The sequence below is a fragment of the Falco peregrinus genome, chromosome 13 (assembly GCF_023634155.1).
Source record: "Falco peregrinus isolate bFalPer1 chromosome 13, bFalPer1.pri, whole genome shotgun sequence".
NCBI classification, from domain to species: domain Eukaryota; kingdom Metazoa; phylum Chordata; class Aves; order Falconiformes; family Falconidae; genus Falco; species Falco peregrinus.
In genome coordinates, this window is record NC_073733.1 from 9,328,825 (window position 1) to 9,344,794 (window position 15,970).

Genomic DNA, 15,970 nt, shown 5'->3' on the forward strand with positions numbered 1-15,970 from the left:
GCTGGGAGTTACCATTCACAAATCCACAGCTGAAACCTATGAGGGACTTGCAAAGCCTTCACAATTAGCCACTTACGATGTAAGCAGTCCGTAAAATCAAAAGATACGATAACCCCGGTGGGAGGAGTAACTTTTCAACCTGGATTTTTGATGCTATCTTTAGGTGCAAGGCTCTGCTTGGAGGTTTGTCCCCACCGTGTTTTCTGACAAACGCATTCCCAGAAAGACAGAACTTCAGGGCAGAACGAGAAAACTGCCGTCAGGCCCATTTCAGCCTCCCAGAATTAAGTTCCCCCCCGCCTCCGCGAGCACCCCGCGGCTCTCAGCTGTGTGCAGTCCCGAGGCTGTTCCCGAGCCGGCGGGTAACGGGGGCTGCCGGTGCCCGGCCGTGGGGATGCGGCCGCGCTCCGGCATCCCCGCCCGGGAGCTGGGGACCCCCCCTCCCCGCGCCAGCCCCGGCGAGCAGCCTGCGCCGCGGTCCCCTGCCCGTCCCGCCGCTACATGGGTGGGTTTGGGGGTCGGTTGGTTGTTTTGGGGGTTTTGGTTCGGTTTTTTTTTTTTGTTTTGTTTTTTTTTTTTGGGGGGGGGGGGGGCAAAGTCTGACGCCTTCCGTTGCGGCTGTACATTTTCCTCTCCAAAACTTAATCGGGACCGTCCCGGCGGTGCTGGACGAGGGCAGGGCGGAGCGGCGGGTACCGCGCACCCGGCCCTGCATCGTCCCCCCGGGTCAGCGCTGGCCGCCCCGCCGGTGGGAGCGGGGACCCCCTCCCGCACCCCGCCGCCCGCCGCAGGGGCGTACGTACCGTCCGGCAGGATGCGCGTCCCGGAGCCGCTCTCAGTGCCATGCCCAGCCCCGGCGCCGTGTCCCCCCGCCGACCGGGGTCACCGCCCGCCGCAGGGTCCCGCTGCCCGGCGCGGACATGGCATGAGCGCGGGCAGGCCCGGCGGCGAGCGCTGGCTGCGGGCGGGCGAGCGGCGGGACTTGTGAAACTCGCCTGCTGCGGCGGCCGGTTGTGTAACGCGGCGGCGGGCTGAGCCCGGCCTCCCGGCACTGCACAGGCGCGCTCCTCCCCCCTCCCCGCCGCCACCGGCAGCCGCGGCCGCCGCCGACCCGCCCGCATCGGCCCCCTCCCGCGTACGCCGCGCGGACGCGGACGGCGCGCAGAAGGCGCGCAGAAGGCGCGCAGAAGGCGGGCGCGGCGCCCGCAGCCCGGGCAGGGGCACGGGGAGCGGCTGTACCCTCCGCCGGGAGGAGCCGGTGGGAAGTAGGTCACGGGCAGCGGCCCGCGGGGCCGCCCCGGCCGCCGGGACCCGCCGGGACCCGCCGTCCCCACCCCACCCCGGGCTGTGCCGGACACCCTGCGTGGGGCAGCGGGGCTGGGGCCGGGCCGCCCGGCGGGACTGGGACTGGGACCGGCCCCGGCCCGCCCGCTGCCCCCTCGCCCGGGCTGCCCCTGCCCGTTCCCACCATCCCACCACCTTGCTGCTCTCCCCGCCAGGCGCTCGGCACCAATTCCATGCCCGACACGAGCTGCGCTTTGAGTCATCCCATACCATGAGTCACTGATTTAACATTTGCTGCTTCCTTCCTCATACGACTTTTTTTTTTTTTTTTTTTTTTAATTTTCATCATCCCTTTCTCTACTGTCATTACCTTCCCTCCTCCCCAGGGCCGGTGGGTTGCTCCTTCCTGCGACACCAGCCGTGCCCCACTGCGGGTGAGGGACCACTTGTCCCCCCCGTGCCATCGGTTGATGCTCAGTGCTGGGGCTTTGCTTTACTCTCCTCTTGTCTCTGGAAGACACTAAGAGCTGTGGTGGCATCAAGACAGGCCTGCAGCCTCCTGTTTCTCTGCTCAAGGTGCCCCCGGTGGGGCTGGGGGCGGGGGGGGGGTGGGGGGCACTGGCTGGTGCCACAGCTGGGGGGGATCTGGGGGACCGCGGGGCTTGGGGCACCGCGTGGGTCCTGCCAGCAGCTGCATGATGTCATCCCCTTCCCAAACCGAGTGCGCTCGCTCTTACCAACAAGTTAGGGCTTTTTTGGTGGGTATTTTGCAGGGGTTTGTGTTTCCCTCCCCCCACCCCTTCAACTCCTCTTGGAAAACTGCTCCTCAACCTGTGCAATGCTGGGAGCTCCGCTCCTCCCAGGAGTGTGTGGCTGCCCAGTAGCCCCTTCCCACAGCTGGCATACCTGACCCCTGGCTTTTCTTGCTCAGCCAAAATTCCTGTTCCTCTCCCAGCCTTTGCTGTGCCGGAGAAAGGGGCAGGCAGGCAGCCTGCCTGCATGGCCAGGTCCCCTGCATGTGCCACTGTCCTGAAGCATGGGGGACAAAAAGAGAACCAAAAAGGGGACAGCGGACAAAAAGCTTCACTATGAGGTTTTTAATATAAACCCAATGTCACTAAGGAATGGGAAGTGACATTGTTACAGCAATAACCCTGAGGAACATTGGCTGTTATTGATGAAGACAAGAGAAAGGGCACCTTCGCATGGCGTTAGTATTTCTCATTTTCTTTCTTATCAGAGGCAGAGCAAATAGTGTGGCTGTGCTGACTGCCACAAGTGGCAAATCTCATTTTCCCACTCAGTGGATTTTTGAGGCACTCAGCCTCATCACATAGCAACCCTTCCCTTGTTCATGTGGGGAAAGTCCTTCTTGCCCTCTTTCAGGCAAGGTACAAATAAGTATTGAATGCCACCTTTCTCTCCTTTTTCACTTGAGTTAAGGTCTGTCTCTGCAGGCTGCAATGCAGCCCTGTCACCCGAGTGATGGTCACAGAGAGGATGCCCTCGCCCACATACATGGGCACGCAGATGCACATTTGGGGAGTTAGCTCAGGAGCACAGAGACCACACTCTGCAGCTGAAGCACTTAAGTTTACGCACCCATGGACAGATGCTGTGGGCAGCACAGGCAGGATGTGACCCCAGAGGGGCTGAGGCAGGTTTCCCCCGGGGCACCAAGTGCCACAGTCATTGCCCTGAGCTGTGCTGGAACTGCCCAGCCAGGTCTGCACCTGGGACACTTCCATGGCCACCCCCATCCTGCAAGCCCAGCAGGCACAGCAAACAGCATCAACACTCTCTTCTAATAACGCAAAACACTCAGAAATACCACTTTACATGTTAATTGCAATAACATCATTTTCTAAGCAGAAACCGTGTTTTATTTGAAGTGTTTCAACTAATTCCCCTGCAGCCGCTGGCAGGTAGAGACAGCAGGCTGGGCAAATGCAGGGGCCACTCCTCCCATAGCAATGCTTAAAGTTTTCATGTCGATGACTTTAATTACCTCGTTTAGAGAACACACACTCCACTAAGATCCTTTCAAAAGTTAAAAAAGAAGGGGAAATGGGCACTTCTGACACGACAAAACTCACGCATTTCTCAGCGAGCTGCAGCACTAGGCAGCTTTGGCTGTACTCTGCAATGGTTGGCGTAACCTCAGATTTGCTTATATTATTAGTTTTTAACAACGCTGTGTTGCAAAGACATGCCAGCAGCAATAAAACCAAAAGAGAACTGGTTTTGGCCAGAGAGTAAGAACAGCAAAGAATATAAATACGTATCTGTGTGTGTGTGTGTGTGCGCCAGGAAGTGTTTGCATTGCACAGCGCTGAGTCGAGAACCAGCCCCAGTACAGGACCAGGCACCTCAGCCTCGTCTCACTCCAGAGCGTGCCCAGAAATTCAACACGATGTTCTCGCTTTTCAACCAGCACTAACCGTGAGTCTTGGAATAACACAAACCAAAAGGAAAGGGAAGACTAGCACCAACAAAGTAGAAAAAATACCTTTGCTTTGATCCGAAGAGGCTGGCCCTGCGTGGGTTTCGCTGTGGCTGTGGGACGCGGCAGCGAGCAGAGGGTTTAAGCGGTGGAGCCCACCCAGCAGCTGCCATGAGAGTGTGTGGACAAGGCTGGCGCCAGCCCCGTTCCCAGCGCTGCCCAGGGCAGGGACACGACGTTCATTGTGTCGGTGCTATTGCACAACACTGTTGCCTTGACACTGTGTCAGTAAAGATTTTAAACTGCCTCTTTATTAGTCATCCTCGGTTCATTTTAATTGTGCCTGATAAACAGGGCCATTTAACTTTTGTGTTCTAGCGTACGTACTTATCTTGCGTATTTATATCACCTACGAGACTTTCAGTCTTTTCCTGCAGCATCGGTAGATGCAGAGGACCGCGCAGGCCTTGCCATCACAGCCTGCTGGTGTTCCCAGCTGTTCCCTTGCTGCATTTTCAGACCTCTGCTCTCCCAGTGTGGAGATCCCCACAGGTCCTTGATCCTGGCGCTGAGAATGCTCAGGCAGAGGCTTAGGTTAATGCATGAGAACCAGTAAGAAGGGATAGGCTGATTGAAACATGCGTTTAATTTTTTTGGGGGATCAAGTGCTGTAGGTGTGTGCTTAACACCACAGGACTCACTTTGATCTTCTCCAAGGACAGAATTTTCTGTGGATTAAATTCTTGCCTCTGAATGATGGTATTGCTTATTTAACAAAATCAAAGTTGAGAGATGAATAAATAATTATTGGATTTAACCTAAAGAATGTAGTTGAAGTTGCTGGAATGTTTTAGTCACATTTACTTGCAACATAAAAATTTACTGCCCAAGAGTCTGCCTATGCAAAGCTCTGTCCCTGCAACTCCTTATCCATTCTTATGTTTGTGAATTCCAAAGTTTCCCTGAAAACTCCTGGAAATAGCAGAGCGTTTTCTTTCTGAGGTATTATGACCTTCCCTCATCCCAAACACTCGCTACGCTTGCGCTGGGAAGAAGGAAGTGCGCTTTGGCCAGATACAACTGCCACCTGTAAGAGAACGGCAGGCAGGCTTCCCACAGCTTCCCCGGCACCGCCAAGCACTGCTGGCATCGCTGCTGTGCTGCCGGGACTGTTTGCTTGGAGCTCACATCTCTGCTTCAAGCAACGCCCCACAGTTATTAGAGTCCTTCTCCCTGTGCAGATGCATCTGTTCTCTGGGATTATATAGTTTCAGCTTTGTTTTCCCCCTTTAAAAAGACTCAGAAATAAAATTCAGGTTTGCACTACAACCATGTGAGAAGATGGGTAAAATCCCATTCTCATTTAAGTTCAGAAAAAGGAACGGAAACTCCATTAAAGGCAGAGCAAAACCCACATTTACTCCAGTGTGAACAGGATTTCCCCCTTAGCATAAAATCTTCATCCCTGTGGGCTGGAAGGAGCTACTTGCTTCCTACCTAGCATCTTTGAGCACCACATTGAATCTTTATGCAACTGCTTAAAAGTATTAGAAATATAAATGAGTTAATCACCATTTATGACAAAATTCCACCTAAGCTTTTGAGAACCAACTGGAATATTTTCATTTCCATCATCCAGCACCTTATTTTGTAGAAAATTATTTAAGACTGCTCTTGTAGAGGCAAGATTGGTATCCAAATTTTGTGTGCATCTAGGGCCCTGTTATTTCCTTTTGCTGGAGTAATAGCATGGCCTGATAAACGCATTGATTTGAAAAGCTGAGAGGTGCCCAAGTCAGAGATCTGGCCAGGAAAAAGGAGTAAAAGAATACTTTTAATGTGGCTGATCATACGTTCCACAATAATTATTATTTTTATAAAGGAAAAAGTGTTCTCTCTTAACTGCAGTAAAATATTCTTTGGTAAGTATTCTTGTGATCTGTTATTCTGCCTCACTCAAAGAAGTAGGGGAAAAAAAACTTGCACAAACAAGAACATGGGTACCTTCTTCTGCCTGTATCCTTCCATGAGAGCATACACTGAGTCTAAGGCTCTTTGACCGCATTTTAGCTTGATCCCACATGATAATGTACCTATGAATTAATTTTCTTTGATGCTGGATTCCTATCTTCTGGAGACTGTGCTGAAGACAAATTCAGGCTGCTGCATTTAAATATGGGTTAAGTGGGCACAGGCAATAATCACCTCTGGTTAGTATAATCAGCTACTGAGGGGCTTTATGAACAGAGATATAAAACAGAAACTTAATAATAATTATGCTAAAGGCCCAGATCCCCCTGAATTCAGCAGTCAGAGGATAAATGGGCAGAAGGAGCACCACCGGACAATGGCAACAGCTGTAGCGTCACCCGTGGATGAAGCACAGAAGAACAGGCAAGTCAGTGCAAAATGACTGTCCATCATCTGCAAGTGCATCCTTCCTAATAAATCACAGTTGTTACTAATTAGCACATTATAGCCACCTTCATAAACATGGATGTTTCCTATTAATACTTCTGCTGATGCTGAGCTTCATTCATACAAGGCAGTAACGCTTTAAAGCTTCTCCCTGGTATTTGCCCATTCTTAGTTACTTGATCCCACACGTGGCTGTTCGGAATTCTGCGGGTCAGCTATTCCTTGCACTGAAAAGCTTCTACTTGTCCTTTCTGGCTTTTTCCCAGAGCTGCAGCAACACTAACATTGTCACCTGATGGAGTTTTCAACGTCGTGAGTTAGAGCCACAATGTCTGACTGCAAGACAAGAAGCAACGTGCTCCTGGCCAACCATGGTAGAGAGAAAGCTGTCCTTGTCACCTGGTCTTCCTACTATAGCCCAGGGCCTGACCAGACCCCCGAGCTGCACAGGGTGACAAAGGACACGAGCTGGGAGGGTGCAGCAGGCTGTGCTGGGACCTGGGACAGGAGCTGCCTCCACCTGTAGGCACCATCCTGGCTGCCTCCCAGCTACTGCCATTCCTCTCCCTTGCTCTGCCAGGACTGGTCTGCAGCCAGAGGGCTCCCAACTACATCCTAATCTCCTTTGGAAACTGGGTAACTGGGACGGAGAGTGGCATTAGGCTGGCTGTAACCTGAAGGCCCCAGCACCGCAGTTCCATGCCCCGCTCACCCTCCACGCAGCCTTGCTGGTGGGGAGCCCTTCCTCTGCAAACCCGCGGGCAACGGGGTGCTGAGGGAACCTGTTGCCTGATTTTACTTTGTAAGGAAAGTAAAATCTTCCTCTTCAGGGCACAGTGACCAGCGCAGTCCTTCCCCAGCTCTGCAGCTTTGTACAAGACATCAATATCAAGACCACTGAAGACCACGGAAGGATGCAGTAGAAAGCAGACGGGGGCGTTTACATTTAGAAGACTGCAGGGTTGGCAGTCTCGCCAACCTGATTAGCAAAGGCTGAAAAAACAATACGTCTGTGTCTGTGTATTTATCTGATACCATGCAAACTCACTCACCGCAACAGTTGCATGTACTTAACCCCCGAGGAACTACACCAGGTGTAGTTTGACAGTCAATCAGATTATAAATGTCAAGCGGTGGCTTCTTCAGCACAAGCTGTGCTGGTGGTTCTTTAGAAAAAAATGAGCAGCCTGAGATTGTATCAAGGGACAGCTGTTAGCACAAGGCAGACACTAAAAAGGACAGGAGCCCAGAGCACAACCCCCAGGGCACAGATCTCCAAACACCTCCCTGAATGGTCTTTTAGGGTACACAGGAAGGAAAATGTGTGTCCTTGGTCCCAAGTGCACCGAAGTCAATAGGGTTTGTGGGTAACTTCCACTGTTTTTCTTCTGTCTTTTTTGAAAACACAGAAACCTTCTAAATAAATTCATAAATGCGTAAAACAAGGGGCCTGGTATTCAACCGAGATTTTACCCTGGGAGCAGGATGGACTGAAAGCGTCATGTGTTGCAGATGCTCTGCTCATACCTAAACAAAAGCAAGTTAAAACGCAAGTCTGCAAGACTATCACTCTGATAATCGAAGTACCACTAAATGATACTGAAATGTGTGGAAAAATATTCAGAAATGTGTGGGATGTTACTGCACTCTCTCTACTTACAGAAATGCACATGGTTTTTCTGGGCACAGGGGAGGTGCTGAACACCATCAATGAATTGACTGTGATGCTAAAAACCAGTATTACGTGACAGATGTAGTCTAAAAGCAGTGTTGCAAAAAGCCAGTCCTAATAAGTGGAAACAAACCCCGACTGACCTGGTGAAATTGGTTTCTATTATGCAGCTATAAGTGACTGATCATATTTCTGCATGTCTGCAGAAAACGAGTATGCAAGACAGTTGGAATTTCCTCATCTAAAGAGAAATACCAAGATCAGCTTTGGTCAGGGCTTTGAACGAGGGGCTGGGACTGGAGAGAGGAGCTGTCTGGTGAATGCACTTGCCATGAAACTCAGGACACATTTTGCAGAAGCAAGATCTGTGGGAAATTGATTGGATTTTTTTCCTTTGAACAGTTTGCCTCTTTTCTTGGCTGGTCCACTCCACATCACGAAACCCCCTCTGCCTTCTTACCCCAGGGGAGCATCCACCTTCTGTTGCAAGCCAAGCAGCACTTTCCCAGTACATTTGCGAGCAGCCAGATGAACCCAAGGAGGTTTTTGGTTTGGGCTGGGTTTTTTGTTTGTTTGGGGTTTTGTTTTGGGGTTTTGGTTTGTTTGTGGGGTTATTATTTTTTTAGGTTTGTTTTTTTTTTTTAGGTTTTTTTTTTTTTTTTTTTTTTTTTCAGAAAAATGGTTCCTAGTTGCTTTGCACTAACCAACTTCTGTCAAGTTGCAGTGTTTCTCACAGATGTCATCTACCTTCGTACCCAATTTTGCCTTCAGCAAGGTACACAAACAACATGGTTCTGCAGAGCAGAGCCCAGGGCTTCTCAGAGCACCACAAACCACTGTTTAGGAAAATGCTAGCTCACAAGAAATTTCTTTTCATTAAAGCGAAAGACTGTCCTGCTTTGGAGCATTATTGCTATTATGGTGACATCTCCTAATTCCCCCCAGTTTCCATCCCCTCCTTATCCATTTAATACATCTGCCACCTGCCCTTAACACTGGTGGTGGTGCTAGTTTGCAGAATAACAAGTCACTTCAACTAAGGAAAAACAAGACAGAGAGACTCCAAAAATAAAAAAAAACCCAAAGCACATTGTTTCCTGTAGAGCTTCAGTGCTTTCACTTGCAGAACTTGGGTTGACCTGCATTAGACAGCACTTGCACAAAGCGCTACAAAACCAGCACTCACTGCGGCTTTGCTGCATCATCATCATCATCTCCTTCAGTTAATTCAGACACCATGCAGTAGTATGTTCGCGGTGCAGATAGTGTCACTCGCGTAGCAACTAGTGGGTGAATCATAACGAAACTATGAAGAGGAAACATCACAAACGGAAGGAAAAGCTTGCTTTTCAGTGGAGTGTTTCATCTACAGAAGGGTGCTCGAGTTAAGGATGCTGGTGAGAGAATGAACTTGTGCCCTGGTCAGTTAATGCAGTTTTTTTATGCAGTTATTTACTGGTTCTGTTGCTATGGGGAATACGAATACTCGCCATGACAACTGCAGCAGAGCATGGTGCACAATCCACTTCACACAGAGCATCTTCTTAAGGAACTGCTCCCATGCATACATCCTAAAAAATCCTGTGTCCTTGAGAGCAATTCTGTGTGGGTTTTCAGGCAGAGTGATTAATTCTTCTGCATTTTTCAGCAGAATATGGCCTGGTGTCTAATATTAGTTATTATTGGTTCTTACATAGCCCTTTCAGTATTACATCTAAAAGTACTTTGCAAAGATAATCCTTACAAAAAAACCCCCAAAAACTCTGCTTTTTTTACAAATGAGCAATTTAGGCAAAAAATTTCACAGGGCCCCACAGCACGGCAGAATAAGGACTGGCATTTGCACCCATGTCGCTTGGGCCAGCGCGTTAGGGTAACAGGAGCATGGCTTCCATGGCAACAGGGTGGGATGATCCGATGAGCTCTGCAGCCAAAATCTGCACCATCAGGGCAGACTGGCTGCTGGGGAAAACTTCAGTGAGCTCTGGGCATCCGCACCTCTGATAATACAGGAGCAGCACCCCACAGCGCTCTCCCTTGCTCCCTGGTTTGTGGTGTACCCAGGTGACTGCAGGCTCCCGACTGCTGGATGCTGTGGGCAGGCTTGGGGATGGAGGGCACTCCCTGTGTCAGCCAGCGCGCTGCTGGGAAAGAATTACACGCCCTGTAACATTTTGTTCCAGAAGATGTTTCTGGAAACATCCTTCCCCATTCGCAAGGAGGGGTTACGCATGCTGCTGCTGATCCGAGTTGCGCACATTGAAATAAAGCACGCTTTGTCCTTGTTTTGTTCACCCTGGTCAACCCGCAGCTCCAAACCCGCTGCAAGCCCACGTGTCGCTTTGGCAGACAGGCTGCCCGCTGCCGAACCACGTGCTGCTCGCTGGGGCAGAGACCCAGTGCTCCTGGGCAGGCATGGGCTGCGAGCTGTGCCAACCAACTCCGCCGAGCCAGGGGGCTGGCTGGCACTCCTTTGGTAAGATGAACTCATGGAAGCCCTGTCCTGCCTTGACCATTAGCGGAACATGGAGTTTTCCAAGTTATTTGCCTTAAAACAATTTCTGGAGCAGGAAAAAAAACCCAAACCCAATAAATTGTGATCAAGAGTTATGAGTAACCTGGAACACAAAGAATGTGCTCAGAGTAAATATGTGGCTGAGAAAACCATTACCAACCCAGACGATAATCATTCTGGCTGTTTACCTCTTAACCTTGCCAGACATGTTCCAAAGTGCATAAGTGACATCTCTCCTTTATCACAAGGTTTAGCCTAGAGGGAAAGTCTCTCTTTTAGTCACCGACGTTAACCATGTTGCTTTTGGCATTGGATCTATTTCCCAACTTTAAAAAACAGCATTGACAACTTTTTTCCACTGTTTAATTTGTGTAGTCACAGTAATTAAATATGAATCTTCAAACATTGCTTGACATATTGCGGATTTATCATCAGTGAAACAGTCTTCTGCACATTTCCATAATTGCTGCTGTTCAGAACAAAATGGCTATGTACTGAAAGACTGACAATTTTCTTCTTTTGGTTAACTTCTCATTTGTTTGCCCTCTTGGCAGTGCTGTATGGCAGTTTCATTTCATAATTAAATTATTTTCCATTGCATATGGAGGCAATAGTTTACTTTCCAAATTTTTTCTTTCCTTTTTTTTTTTTTATTTTACATTGTTTCTTCAGATGTAGAGTACAATATGTACTGCAAGGAGCCAACACATCCTTTAACAGCATCTTATGAAACACCATTCATGCGCTGCCTCAGCTGAGTAACAGAGAAATATAAATCGCATAGATATTTCATTTGAATATAGTGGCCTTGATAGCCAAGAACGAATTTTGCCCAACCGGTGGCTTTAACCCTTCATGCTTCTTGGGTGGTAAATTTTACAAAGAGTTTACAGTGACTTCAGGCCTTAGTTCAGATCGAAGGGTTGGGTTTTTTCCATCTCCATGCTGAGCACTTTTACATACCGACTGCCCACCATCTCTGCGTGCTCTCTTAGAAAGGACAAAGACTTACGTTCCCTGGACAGGTCAGTTTTACGGTGAAGAGGAAAGATGAAAGGAAAAGTAATTTCGGGGGACCCATAAACTCTGGCAGGAGCAGCCTGTGTGATTTCCATATCTCAGAGAGTGCCGGGGTGAAGTGCTCTCCATCCCAACTCCCCAAGCAGGCAGTTGACTAAATTCTACCTGTCTGTCCATCGTGCTGTTACACAAGCTGTCTTAATAGTCTCTGCTTAACTGTTCACATGTTTGTATCTGCTCAGAAACCCTTCTGGCTGTCTTCCTTTCAGTAAATAAGTATGTAGCTTCTTGTGAACAAAGCCTTATCAGATTGAACAAGCCTCTTGGGAACATCTGAGGTATGAGAACTAGAACAAAAAAACTGCAGGCAGGTTGAAATACTTAAAGTGATAAGAAGCCCCCAATGAATTTTTTCACTGAAAATCAGGATTTCATTCTAGGGGCCAGGTTACCTTTGCTCCCTATTAAAGATGAGAAAGGAAGACGCCGTTCCTGTTGTGTGTGCCTTTTGTAAACCCCCAGCAAGCACAGCTGGCAGTGGCACACCACCCTGCTAGTTCTGGGTGCTCTCAGGTGAGCCCCAGCATTCCTCAACACATCTGGTGGATGGTGCTGTGAGCCCAGGTGCCTCCAGGGATAGTGGTGGGACTAAAGGAGAAGAGGGGTTAAAAACATGCCCGTGGTGTTAGGAGAGAGCAAGGAGTTTTGCCCAGCCATGATTAAGCACAAGCTCTCAGCTGCCTGCCCCGGTGTGCCCAGCACCACCGCTGGTGCCTGTGCTGGAGCCAGAGCTCCTGGTCCCAGCAGCCCTGCAGCTCCTGCCCTCCTGGGGGGATAACACAGCACGTGGTCTCGTGAGGCTCCTGCCCGACTCATCACACATCTCAGTGTGTCATCACAGCCCTTGAGAGCAGGGAGAGCAGCTCTTAATTTCACAGGAGTCAGATCAGTCCTTTTCTTTGAAAAGCAGCTTTCATCACAGATTAGTGACTGTGAGATCATGGCTTTTTTCTTTCTTTCCTTTTTTTTTTTTTTTTTTCTTTTTAATCTTCAGGCTTCAGTACACAAGGTTAGAGTCACAACCTGTGGTGGGGATGGGCAAGCCTCAACTTTTCAACAGGTGTCCTCTAAAAGGACCTACAGCCTGAGGGACTGAACTGATTGACTTAGTAATTTCCTGCTTGCCAAGGCAAGTCACACTGTCCACATGGACATCAGGCACTTTTGCTATCACTGATCAAAACACACTGGGGCCAGAGACCAATGAAATGATCTCTTGAGGAACATGTCCCACTCCTCCCTCCATGAGGACACTGCAGATCTTCCCATGCATGGCCAACATTCAGCTGCACGTTTCTATTTCAGGTCTCAGCTTCTGGAGCTGGCTGGAGCGGTTGATCGGCTTACCTACTGTCTTGCTTGAACGAGGGCAAGCTGGCTGTGACCCAACCCAGATAAGTCTAAGGTTGTGCTGACAGGCTGGGGAAGAGAGGGAGCTGGGACAACTTCTGTTCTCTGTGAGGATAGTTTGATTTTTATTGCTCAGATTTTTGGACTCAGGGACCTCAGTGGACCAGCTTCTGCCCTGCCAATTATAAGAAGAACCAAGGCTGGTCTTGCTTTTTGGGGGCTGGTTTTCTGGATCAGAAGGTGGAGCCCACTCATTTGAACATGGGATTTTCCTATACAAAGTCATCTTGAGAGTGGGCTTCAAATGTCCACACCACCCTCATAACTACATCTGCACCAGGAATGATGCAAGCTTTCCTTTGACCAGGTAGAAGCAGCAGCCTGAATGCACAGCTTCCCCTGTTCACAAAGGCTGCAGCATTGAGGGACTGCACAATAAATGAAAATAAGAGGCAACAGCATTTTAATCCTGTGTACAGGGTGCTGGAAATGTGGATATCCACAGGACAGACTTCATCCCGAGGCTGACTGGCAGAGCTGAGGCATCCAAGGTAGTCTTTATTTGTCATCCTTGGAAGAGTAGTTTTCTCCTTTATGCAGCCTTTCTGCTGCTCGCAACTACAAAGGGACTTAATGGCTCTGTATTGGGACCTTTCCTTAACCAGATGACTGTAAGCAAATGAATATTTTGATTGATCTAATAGACAAGAGCCCAGATGCAATGCTAGAAACAAATACCGAATTTTTGACGGAGCAAAACTGCTTAGGTGCGGCTCACAGCCTCCTGGTGATGGCTAATTTGAGCATGACCTCTAAGACTGAGGAGAGTTGCCTTGGAGAGCTTTTTGGAATAATACAAACTGTTGACTAGTAAAGGTGAAACATTAAACTTTGCGTAAGTCTGACACTTGTAAAAATAAAGCTAAACAACCAGGTGGTATTTTTTTCATTCCAAAACTGGTATTGCTTACGCTTCCCAGAGGAATTGGAAAGGTGTCCCCTTCTTCACGAAGTCTGGCAGGGAAAGAATTTCCTCGTATTTTCTGAAAATCCTCTCAGAATGGTAATAGAAGAGACCTTTGCTCCTGTGTCCTCATAAAACACATAATGGGCAAAATTTTAAAGGGAACTAAGCCTTTGTGAATATCTATTCCCTTCTCTAACAAGTGCAGGGATGATAACTGCATACGACAAAGCAGCACACTCTTTTAGGCTACCTTGCATGTTGGAGCACTGGGTTTAATTTTTTGGGACTGCAGGACCTGAGCTGTATTTTTAGAATAGCTTGGAAGGTATAACTGAGATTTCCAGCCAGGCGTATGACTGCATTTTGTGTGCAATTTACAAATGGGAGAAATTAGAACCATTGCCTTCAACTGAACAAAAAGACAACAGAAATCTTCAGGCAGAATTCTCTTCTCAGATCTACCCACGCAGCACACGGGGATGGCAAAGAAAGGCATCCTCTGTGCCGCTTGCAGAGAGAATGCAGCATGAAAACAGATGCCCAAAGCACATAAATTAGAAGAATATATTTAGCCTAGAAGTGTTTGGGGCTGAGAAGTGATCGTGCAAAATACAAGGTTTTTTGCCAGCATTTTTTTAGTAAATAAGGAAGAGAAATTTATCCTACTTACTATTATAGATAAGCTGTGGAATCAGGGATGAAGGGGTAGCTTCGGGTATGCGCTGAGAGGAAGGAGTACCATGGCATTTAGTATACTCAGGCTCTTAGATCTTCATTTTGAATTTGACAGCCAGTAAATGGAGCAGAGCTTTGAGTTTTCAGTCTTTCTGGTGAAAATCTACTTTCCAGGTAAAGCCCAGGAGTCTGAAACTTGTTCTGTCAGTTTATCAGGTGGAAATCTGCCAATTTGCAGTGAAAGGTGATACATACAGCTTCAGAGGGCTTGATTGTTCCATTTGAGGGAACTACGTGAGCATGTGAAACATCGTTTCCCACATACCACGCTGCTATTACCTGTTGTTACCACCCTGCCAAGTGGAGTACTGTTCTCACTCTTTATCCTTAAAGAATAGACTTCTAGATGTTGCTACAGCACCATGAGTTTGCCAGGTATGCAGTTCATTGCTAATTGCAGGAACGTATTTCAAGCACTGTCAAAATTAATCAATATCTTTCAATTTGGGACACAATCAGACTAGACTGAGAGTATAACATCGGCAGTCTTGAGCAGCCTATCATTATCCTTCTCTAAAAGGATGAGTTGAGACACCTAAATGCATTAGGTGAACAAATTACAGAGGACACTAAAGCAAAATAAATATCATATATTCAGAACAGAGCACACATTTTCTAGTTATTTGATCCACTCCATTCCAGAATAAAACTAATAGACCCAATCCTGAAATTGTTATGTAGAAAATACCTCCACAATGTAACTATAACACTGAACACAGGCCTTTCATTGCAAAAGTATTCAAAATTCAACACACCATTAACATTTATATTATAATAGCTATTCAGCTATTCTTGTATGGGGAAGCCCTCACTAACACTGCTAAGCACTGTGAAGATGGGAGCTACTGTTTCTAAGAGTTGTCATTGTCCTCAATACAATTCTTCTCTTGATGTTCAACAGAAATAACTTCTGTCTCTCATCTAGAATTATTAGAAATTACATGATCTCTTCTCCCATAGATGCAGAACAGAGAGAGGCTTCTAGGATGAATTGTGGTAAAATCTAGCAGGCCTATGACACTTACGAAAGATGTTATTATTCTTCTTATTATTATATTGCTATTATTGCTGCCATACGCCAGTTGCAGATGGATTAAAACCAGGTTAAGTTTAGTTAAAAAGAAAAAGGCCCCACTGCATTTAGCCTTCCATTATTAACACACTTAGAAAATGGAGCTAAATGTCTGGGGGTTGTTCAAACAGTTCAGACTTTGCAGTCAATGCATAGTTTCATTCATTTATTTTATTAGTTGCTTTTCAGGTAGAAATTCAGTAACTTGAATGTTCTTCAGTCTGAAGTTCAACCCAGTATCCTCAATGCATACCTGCAGCCCTTTGATGTAAGTGCAATCTTAAATCTCTACTTCACACAAGCATAAAGCTAAAAAGATAATGGCAGTGCTATTGCCCTTTGTGTTTCAAGCTCTTTCCATTTTATATAACCCAGCAGCACAAGTAGGCTTTTCTTCTATTGATAATAACTCCAGATGTGGCACAGCCATACGT

General features: G+C 47.8%; 1 protein-coding gene across 6 annotated transcripts in view; it reads right to left on the bottom strand.

Annotated features, from left to right (window-relative positions):
- PASD1 (PAS domain containing repressor 1) overlaps positions 1-15,970 on the bottom strand; it is a 113,142-nt gene that overhangs the window by 55,369 nt on the left and 41,803 nt on the right. For 3 of the 6 annotated variants that reach the window (XM_055817810.1, XM_055817807.1, XM_055817813.1), the window contains exon 1: positions 804-1,558. The exons of 1 other annotated variant lie outside the window; for it this stretch is intronic. The gene's annotated coding sequence lies outside the window, so the exon portion shown is untranslated. Of the gene's footprint in view, positions 1-803; positions 1,561-15,970 lie in introns of those variants that run through there. 2 more of the 6 variants (XM_055817812.1, XM_055817809.1) reach the window with 2 other exon arrangements.